The sequence below is a fragment of the Littorina saxatilis genome, unplaced genomic scaffold (assembly GCF_037325665.1).
Source record: "Littorina saxatilis isolate snail1 unplaced genomic scaffold, US_GU_Lsax_2.0 scaffold_461, whole genome shotgun sequence".
NCBI classification, from domain to species: Eukaryota; Metazoa; Mollusca; class Gastropoda; order Littorinimorpha; family Littorinidae; genus Littorina; species Littorina saxatilis.
This window is the reverse complement of record NW_027128086.1, coordinates 74,757-85,217: the sequence shown is the minus strand read 5'-3', so window position 1 is coordinate 85,217 and position 10,461 is coordinate 74,757. Positions and strand designations below refer to the sequence as shown.

The 10,461-nt window shown below is 39.4% G+C and overlaps 1 long non-coding RNA gene across 1 annotated transcript; it reads right to left on the bottom strand.

Moving 5' to 3' along the window:
- Positions 1-2,360: 2,360 nt before the first annotated feature.
- Positions 2,361-5,536, bottom strand: LOC138956457 (uncharacterized). The gene is made up of 2 exons (XR_011452659.1): positions 4,528-5,536; positions 2,361-4,478 (listed from the first exon to the last, which is right to left on the bottom strand). It is a non-coding gene; the product is annotated as an uncharacterized lncRNA (long non-coding RNA).
- Between the last annotated feature and the right edge of the window lie 4,925 nt (positions 5,537-10,461).

Below are 10,461 nucleotides of genomic sequence, written 5' to 3'. Positions count from 1 at the left end.
TTGCAATACAGAACGAGACACAATTTTGCATTATTTGTGGCAGTGCGAACACACTCGGTCCTTCTGGGCCAACTTCGAAGGCTTCTCAAGGAAAAATGCTACAATTGTGCCAGACTTTCACTCTGCCTTGTGCTTGTGCTGTTTGGACATGACAACACAATCAGTACTGATGATCGGTTTAATCACATTTTATTGATAGCCAAGTTTTATATTTACAAGTGTAGAACACGCAATGTGCGCCTTTACACTTCCATGTTTTATGCCGGAACTTGCACAAGCATACACAATTGATAAATATATCCAGAACACACATATGATTTATGGATATTTTGTGAAGAAATGGACCGCGTATGTCAGTCTTGTGGACTGAAAAAAAGAAGAAGTATTTGTTGTCAAAGATGTCCATAATTCTTTGTTCATTCTTACTTGCATAATATTAAACTCCTGTACTTGCCGCGTGGGAGTGCAAAGTTATTCTGTGCAATGTTCACAAACAGCCTAGAAATGTTATTATTAATGATATTGAAGAAAAAAAACCACAAAAACAGCATTATCATCACTTGTCCATCGATCACTTGTTGTCCAGTTGAGCTGATATAATCACATTGTCCCACACTGTAAAACTCCTGTACTTATAGCTTGAAATGTACACTGTGGAAAGAAAACATTGAACTTTAGGTTGATATTTAACAACTAAAAACAACTCTTCCAGCCGCTTAACAATTATGTTCTCTGCCATTTCTACATATATTACTTTGTTGTTTGAAATCTTTGTTGACTCTTGTACTACATTTACGCTTTCTTTACCACACCTTGTTCACTGTACAGAAACTTGCCTGAATAAAAATATGATGAAGAAAAGAAAACAAAATACGATGCAATCCATTTTAAATCTGTTTGCGAAAAAAATCGATTTTAATGACAACTTTAATGAACTAGTTATTAAGCTTCCGAGCTGCAATGCAATCCCATAGTCCGGACTTCGTCAAAAATTGCTCGATTAAAATGTCAACCAATTTGGTTGAAAAATAAGGGCGTGACAGTGCGGCCATATGACGCCATCAAAGACATTTATACAACATAAAAATAAACATGTCTGAGGACATCTTACCCCGGAACTTTGAATTAAAGTTTATGAAGATCGGTTTAGTAGTTTTCTCTGAATCGCTCTACACATACACACACACACACACACACACACACACATGCATACATACATACGCCACACGCTCATCTCGATTCCCAGTCAATGTTAAAACATATATTCATAGCTTGACTAAATGTAACAAAAACAGAACCAGCAACAAGGAGTTAAAAACAAGGAGAACAAGAAGCAGAAGAAGAACAAGAACACGAACAGGAATAACAAGAACAATAACATAAGAAAGAACAAGAAGAAGAAGAAAAACAAGAAAAAAAAAACAAAGAAAAATAAGGACACATAAAAGAGCAAGAAGGGTTCTGAAATCATTGTATTGGAGAAATGTCAAATGCATGTAAACGTATTTCTGGGTAGTATCTGAGGTATATGTATTTCTGGGTAGTATCTGAGGTATATGTTTTTCTGTGTAGTATCTGAAAAAAACGAAAAAGTTTTAATTGCTTGACCATTGAAAACAAGGCTTGTTTGTCTCCCTCCATCTACTTTTCATCCCTTTTTGGTTCCGTGCTGCTTTAGCTTTTTGTTTACTTTGTATTTGTTTGTTAGAAATTCCCGAAGAAGCCTGTGTGCTGTCCTTGTATTGGCGAGTACAGAATTCTTTTATTAATTGTTCATGGTTATGACCTGCTATCCCCTCATGTTTTATGCATTTATTCTCTCTGTTGTTATGTGAGTTGCGAAGTTAGAGGTCGGGGAAAAAAAGTTCATTTCATCTGCTTCACTAAGCATATCAATCGGTCTATTCTCCATGCGTGTCTTTCTCGCTTGTACGCCCGATTTGACGTACTGAAAGAAACCATCTGCTCCTACACTTTCACGTACTTCGGCTATCTGAGTTAGCATCGGCATATAGGTACGCGTGTGTGTATCGGTATGCGTGTGTGTGTGTGTGTGTGTGTGTGTGTGTGTGTGTGTGTGTGTGTGTGTGTGTGTGTGTGCCACGGTGTATATGTGTGTGTGTGTGTGGGCCACGATGTGTTTGCGTGTGTGTGTGTATGTGTGCGTGCGCGCGTGTGTGTGTGTTTGTGTGTGTTTGCCACGGTGAGAGTGTAAGTGTATGTGTGTGTGTATCTCTCTCTCCTTGTACATGTACATGACTGTGTTTGTGATTGTTGTACGTGTGTGTTTACGTGTCATGGCAGTGTCTGTGCATGTGCGTGTTCGATCGCCAGACAAAAACATCACACAAGTAAGTCAATCAGTGTGTCATAACTTTATTTTACGAAACAGTTGTGTTCAAGTGCCTATACAATCATACAAAGTGAACACTGCCATTGTAAACAACATCACAGTACATCAAAGTTCATCACAGGCGTATTGCTCATTAACTGAATGCATTATTCATTTTTTGGCAACAGTAATTATCTAAGAAGTATACATTCCCATGTCAACGAAAGCTTATGGAGCTTGAACTATAATACCGATTCTGATACAGCAGAATAGACGATTTTCGAAATAACTCCGTCGGGTTTGTATGGTTTGTGAAAGAGTGAATACCCTTGCTTTTCCTTTGACAAATAACTTCACACGTGCTCATGGCTACGTGTTTTTGACGGGTGAGAACCAAAAGGTCGAGGATCAATAGGTCGAGTAACAAAAGGTCGAGGACATTTGGTCAAGAGTCAAAAGGACGAGTGCGACAAAAGGTCGAGGGTGACAAAAGGTCAACAACAACACGTCTAGGGGACAAAAGGTCGAGGATTGAAAAAGGTCGAGTAGCAAAATCAGGTCGAGGATTTAAAATTTCGATTTCATTTCCTGTGTCCATTCGTGAAGGAAATTCTGCTTCGAGTGCCTATAGTGCGTGTCCCGGGGGTGATTTGTGAATATGATCACACACACACACACACACACACACACACACACACACACAAACACACACACACACACACACACACACACACACACACACACAACTACAACCACACACGGACATACACACACGCACACAAAACTACAACCACACACTCACACGCCTTCTTAGTATGTTTCTGTCTGGAAGGTTAACAAGCACCTCATCACTGAAGTTTGCCATTGCCTCGCTTATTATCCATCGCGGTGCTGTATCATCGTTCTCCAAACCGTTCTCTGTAATCTGCACGAGTTCAGCAGAAACCAGATTCTGTGTTGGGTTCGGAGGATGATTATGCGCTGCTGCTTCTGCTGGAACTGTTTCAGGGTTCTACATGTACTGCAAATCTGTTTGTATGCACACAAAGCAGCGTTTTCTTCAAGCAATCAAACAATTGAATTTAAATCACACGGGAACAGAAAACTATGTCGACATTTTCAAACCTCGACAGTTTTTTTAATCCTCGACCTTTTTTTTTAAATCCTCGACCTTCTTCGAATCCTCGACATTTTGTCCCCAAGACGTTTTGCTGTTGACCTTTTGTCGCACTCGACCTTTTGACTCTTGACCAAATGTGACCCTCCACCACGGGATGAGTCGCATGTCACCTTTGCATGATTTTCATATGTTTACATTTTCCTAAAGAGTTTTTTATGCTCTATCCAGTGGGGAAAACCGTTTTAGAAAAGAGCAAAAACTGTTTGAGTTATAGGCCTGTGACTAAGGTGACCCTCACACTGTTACCAGACACTCCCCGGACTTATATTAAGCCTAGCGCAAAACCGCGCGAGGTGACATGACCAAATGTGTATCACAAGATATAGGTGATGAATTCCATTATTTATTTGTCTGTGATTTTTTCAAAGAAGAAAGAGCTGAGTTGTTACCACCTTACTATTGGAAAAAACCTAATGCACTTAAATTTAAAAAGTTGTTTGCTACTAAGAAAAAGAAATTGCTAAAGAATATCTTGGACTTTATTAATAGAATCTGTAACAGTTTTTCATAATTTTTTTTCATTTACTATATTAGTATATATTATGATTGTATTGATTGTATTTATTGTTCAAAATGCCCCCAGGGGTTATGGACTAATAAAAACTTAAACTTGACTCATTTCGTGGTGGAGGGTCACAAATGTCCTCGACCTTTTGTGCCTCGACATTGTAAACCTCGACCTTTTGTCGCACACCCGTTTTTGACACACCCCTAGCTTGTGATTGGCCCTTCCAATGCTTGTCCGAGTAAAAAGCTCGGTCATTCATTCTTTGTCAACCCTTACAAACCCGACATCTTTCTTTATTTCTTTATTGGGTGTTTAACGTCGTTTTCAACCACGAAGGTTATATCGCGACGGAGGGAAGGGGGGAGATGGGATAGAGCCACTTGTTAATTGTTTCTTGTTCACAAAAGCACTAATCAAAAAATTGCTCCAGGGGCTTGCAACGTAGTACAATATATTACCTAATCAAAAAATTGCTCCAGGGGCTTGCAACGTAGTGCAATATATTACCTTACTGGGAGAATGCAAGTTCCCAGTACAGAGGACTTAACATTTCTTACATACTGCTACAAACCCGACATAGTTATTTTTGGAATTCGTCTATTCTTACCAATATTTCTTTGGACACCATAACCAGAGTATGCAGATTATCAACTGCAAACTGACATCTTACACGATGCCTCGAAATAAAACGACAACCGAGGACCACAAACATATAACAAAAGGACACCAAAACTATAATCATTTGTAGTTTTAAATCATCAATGCCTTACAGGCTCTTGGTAGTATAGACAATAATAGCTTGACAACATTTAAACTAACACAAACAAACAGTACCACACATTTTTTCTTTGACATAGTATTATCTTTAATACCAAGGACAACTATGTACATGAATAACTTTAGTATAACAAGTAACTTCCAAAGTAATTTGCATTGTGCAAGTAACAAAAAGTCAACACATAAACGAAATCCTAAAACAGGCAGACTGCTGACGTTCCGAAAGTCAGGATAAAAAACCCAACACGAAATGTATGCTATTGGGGCGTTTCATTTACAAACAAGAGGCGAAGCCTTCAAGGCTCCCGTAAGAAATCGACAAACAGTAACACAAACTCAATCACTCCGTCACACATACACACACACACAGTAAGCATAGGTGACACGGTGCAAGAGTGCGAGACACTAGATCTAGATCTGTCTGTCTGTAGCCTACTTATACGGGGACACGACTGCCAGTTGGCCAGATCGACACTGCGCTTTCGACAGCGCATCCCCGCGCAGACACTGGAAACACGCTGTGCAGATTAACCTGTAGGAAATCTCCTTTGGTATCTTCTTTATCTATTTTTCTGGAGCTACGAAACCGAACAATGTGAAATCGTCTTCTCCGAATCGGCAAACTGCAGCTCGGTGATAACTGTATCTATACCACAATCCTTCACGCGATCTGACCTAACCTTGACCCCTGACCTGGTCTACATATCACACATGACACAAACCAGTCAGCTGTTTTTACCCCCCCAACAAAACAAAACAAAAACACCACCCGTTTTCTTTGGATACACACTTTAACTACATACGTGCCGACGAAATGTTGATCATTGCTTCAATACTTTGAAGCTGTTGCTTGAATAATAACCAGGTAAAATTAGTATTTCGGTGTTCAGTCAAATGTTAAAGTTTCTACCACAGACATACATACATACGCACGCACGCACGCACGCACGCACGCACGCACGCACGCACGCACGCACGCACGCACGCACGCACAGACAGAAAAAAGTGAGCATCGCATAGGCTACACTTACGTGAGCCAAATATAACGTCACATTCAAAATACTTCGACCCAGTGGTCTTTTAAGTGGAAAGACAGACATAAATTAAACGTTCACATAACCTACCATTCTTTTTTTAATTCTATTCTCAACAAATAAATGATAAAGGACGGTCTACGTACATGTTCACAGTGCAGCACAAAAAAAAAAGAAAAAAAAAGGGGGTTCCTTTTACACATAGGTCAAATACAGTCCATGCATGTATTGAAGTGCAAACCTGGATAATTGTGCGAGTTGTGGACTGAAAACACAAACAGTTCAAACATAATATCTAGCATAAGTTAATTAAGAAAAATAATACAAGTTTCATATTGAGAAAAAAAAACCCACAAACAACAACCAACAAACATATGTGTTCGCCAACATTTTAAAACTCGTGTGCAAGACATCCACCATACTCACTCCCCCTTTTCCATTTACCCACGTCCCCTCTCTCATTCTTTCGCTCACATCGAAGAAAACATATACTTACAACATGACGAGTGTATATACACACAATATATCGATATGTGCAATATATTAAATATTACGACAGAGCATGCCAGACACCGTGATCTAATTTTGACATTAACAACATTAACAACTATAATAATACGTTCGGAAGAATAGTACCGTATTACTCGGTCAGTTTGAAACCGACACGGAATACCACCGTAGCGCACTGTGAATTACTACTGAGAACAACATACATTTGATCATTCTCATAACTGCAATACACGACATAAAAGTCTCACCATTTACACTGGAATATGTACACTGGAATATGTATCCCTTCGTTTTTCGCAGCCGTTACGCTGTAGTTCATCTTTGGTTTGTTATGATAAGTACTGGACGATATAAGGTTAGGCCACAAGCATTTGCTCCAAGTTTGGAACGCCAATAGTCGAATTCCGGGAATAAATCTGCCGGGTTTGTATGCGTTGTGAAAGAGTGAATACATCATTGGAAAATATGAGGCACGCTTTTCCGCGTGATTTGATAGGCCAATCACTAGCGAGCGGTCTGTCTAAATGACCACGTGTGGAGACACACCCCTCGCTAGTGATTGGCCTATCATGTCACACAGGAAAGCGTTGTATATTGGTTGTGTGTTAAGTACACAGCGTGCACGACCGTAGCAAAAAACAATCGTAATTAATACTTTTTGTACTAATTAGTCAACACTAAAAACGAATGTGTCATAATTAATATTTGCGTATTAAGCAACCCTTAGAATGAGTGTTCATCAATCAAAACATTACTGAATTAATAAAACAAAAAAAACAATAAACAAAACAAAAAGCACTGAATTCAGGAAGCTTGTTCCTTTCAACATTCTGAGAAAAAAACACACCTCAGAAACGTTTCATGACTCCACAGTAATGAGAAAAAAGACACTTTTTTTGTTGTAATTTGCCTGCTCATTTTCAGATTCTTGACATATTGTTCTGTTTTTGGTTTTCAGAATAAACCAGTGTACCTGCGATTATAAAAAAAAACACACGAAAAAAACAAACAAACACAATATTGCTTGATTCTCTTTAACACAGCATTATATTGACATTTTCGATTTCAAAACAATTTCATCTTATTCCTTGTCGGTTCCTGATTCCAAAAACATATAGATATGATATGTTTGGATTAAAAACACGCTCAGAAAGTTAAAACGAAGAGAGGTACAGAAAAGCGTGCTATGCAGCAAAGCGAAACCACTACCGCGCTAAACAGGCTCGTCAGTTGCACTGCGTTTTGCACGAGCGACGGACTACGATCATTTTGTAAAAATGCAGTGCGTTCAGTTTCATTTTGTGAGTTCAACAGCTTGACTAAATGTAGTAATTTCGCCTAACGCGACTTGTTTCTTCTTCGTTTGTGTGCCTGAAGAAAATCCTAGGGTCGAAACGTTGCTGTTATTTGTTCCGTATTCTTGGTTCACATGTGACTACAGTATTTTTTGGTATTTGTATTTATCCATTTCTTCAGAGTCTACACATCACATGTCTTGGAGGCCTTGGGTACTTTGGGTGTGGGAGGCATCCTGGAGAGGAACCAGCACTTCATGGGATCCTTCTTGCCCTTCATGACCACTTCGCCACGGTACTCGAACTTGAACGCCTCGTCATTGTTCACTTTATCCATCAGACACCTGAAACATACCACGGCAAAACGATTAGTTAATAGTTGTCAGCGTAACTATCGTTATCTAAATGTAACCGAGTGCCGAAACACTACGATCACCTCGGGAGGCGAAGTGCAATCAAACAGGATTGAAAATGTTAGGGCTAATTTCTTAGCCCTATAAAAACTGTTATGCAAACCCGAAGGTTTCCATGAACATACAGACAATCGGAAACCACCAGACCCCATCACAAACAGAATTCCACAATACACCGGTGTTGACTTTTAAAGGCCAACAACTCGGGTGCAGAGTCTGCTGTGAAAGGAGCGGTAGCCTCCCCTGTCACAATCGCCCCCGTTTGAATGAACTCCGTCCCGAAGTTCCGAACCGGGGGACCACTGTCCATCCCAAGTTCGCAGAATGGGAACAGCACGAAAATGTTCAGTGGTCATATTATGCCATTACCTGAACATATCATGCCGAGTCCCATCCTGCTCGCAGCGCCAGATGTAACCGAGTGCCGAAACACTACGATCACCTCGGGAGGCGAAGTGCAATCAAACAGGATTGAAAATGTTAGGGCTAATTTCTTAGCCCTATAAAAACTGTTATGCAAACCCGAAGGTTTCCATGAACATACAGACAATCGGAAACCACCAGACCCCATCACAAACAGAATTCCACAATACACCGGTGTTGACTTTTAAAGGCCAACAACTCGGGTGCAGAGTCTGCTGTGAAAGGAGCGGTAGCCTCCCCTGTCACATAAACAACAAAGTGACTGAGGGTGAGGTGAACACATTTTAAAGAACAAAAGAATTCTGTACTCACCAATACAAGGACAGCACACAATATAACATCAAATTTCGCTTAAGGAAGCTTCTTCACGACTAACAAACTAACACAAATGGAAACACTAAGCAGAGTAGCACGGAGCGAAAAAGATATGACAAGAAGATGGAGGGGAAAACTATTGTTCATAGCTATGAATCAGATATCAAGCTGATACCTGCCGGCAGCATATCACAGCACGTGGAACATATTGATTATTAGCTAAGGTCCACTCAATTCTCCATCAAACGCCTGCACAATACCCATGTAAAACGCTTGACTAATAAATATGGTTCATTTTCTCCATCATACATCTGCACAATACCCATGTAAAACGCTTGACTAATAAATATGGTTCATTTTCTCCATTATACACCTGCACAATACCCATGTAAAACGCTTGACTAATAAATATGGTTCATTTTCTCCATCATACATCTGCACAATACCCATGTAAAACGCTTGACTAATAAATATAGTTCATTTTCTCCATCATACATCTGCAAGGTATCGAGGCAGAACGATATGGATTTATAATTATGTTTCACTTAACTATCATTTATAACTATGATTCAATCCCAATCGGAGACATGCATGATACCAATGTAAAACGGTTGACAAATAACTAATAACTTTAGTTACATTTCTTCATCAGACAACTGCAACATATCACGACATAACTTTTTTTTTAATAACTATGGTTTACTTAAATGTGGTTAGTAACTATGGTAACTTTCTCCGTCAGATACTTGCAACATAATTCGGCAGAACGATTGATTAATGACCTTGGTTTACTTAACTATCGTTTATAAAATCTATGGTTCACTATCTCCATCAGACATCTGCAGCATATCACGGAAGAACGATAGATTGATAAACCATGATTTACTTAACTATCGCTTATAAAATCTATGGTTCACTATCTCCATCAGACATGTGCACCACATCACGGAAGAACGGTTGGTTAATAATTATGTTCCACTTAAGTATGGTAATAACTATGGTTACTTTCTACATCAGACCCCTGCAACATACACCGGCAGAATTGCATAGCAGAGCAGCTAGGCTATTTTTTTTCCCGTACGCGCTCGCACAGTATCTCGCACAAACTCGGCTAGACATACTCAGCTAGATAGCTAAATAGCTAGATAGCTAGATAGCTAGATAAATATATAAATAGATAGATGGAAAGACAGAGAGATAGAGCGATTGATATAGATATAGATATATTGATTGATTGATTTATTTATTGGTTGCTTGCTTGGTTGCTTGCTTGATTGAATGATTGATTGACTGATTGGCTGATTGACTGATTGACTGACTGATTTATTGATAGGTTGCTTGGTTGCTTGGTTGAAGTATCAGGCTTATTTGTTTTATGTACTCGAACGCGAGTTGCATCTTTAAATCGTATTTTGTCAAACCAAAATTTTACAGACTGGTCAATATTCCACGAACAAAAAATGTGGGACATAACTATTGTAGCTAAATGATAAAACATAATCAAAAGCTACAATTCCCCACAGCAAACCTGCCCTTGAAGATCAAGACTACGACGGCAACCATCCCTCCCTCGAGTAAACTTGCATTTTATTTCAGTCCTTATCCCCTCACTCCTCTGGTCCCGCAGAGCCATATCGGTTAAAGGGACGTTAAATAACAGCAACCCTCTCTCCC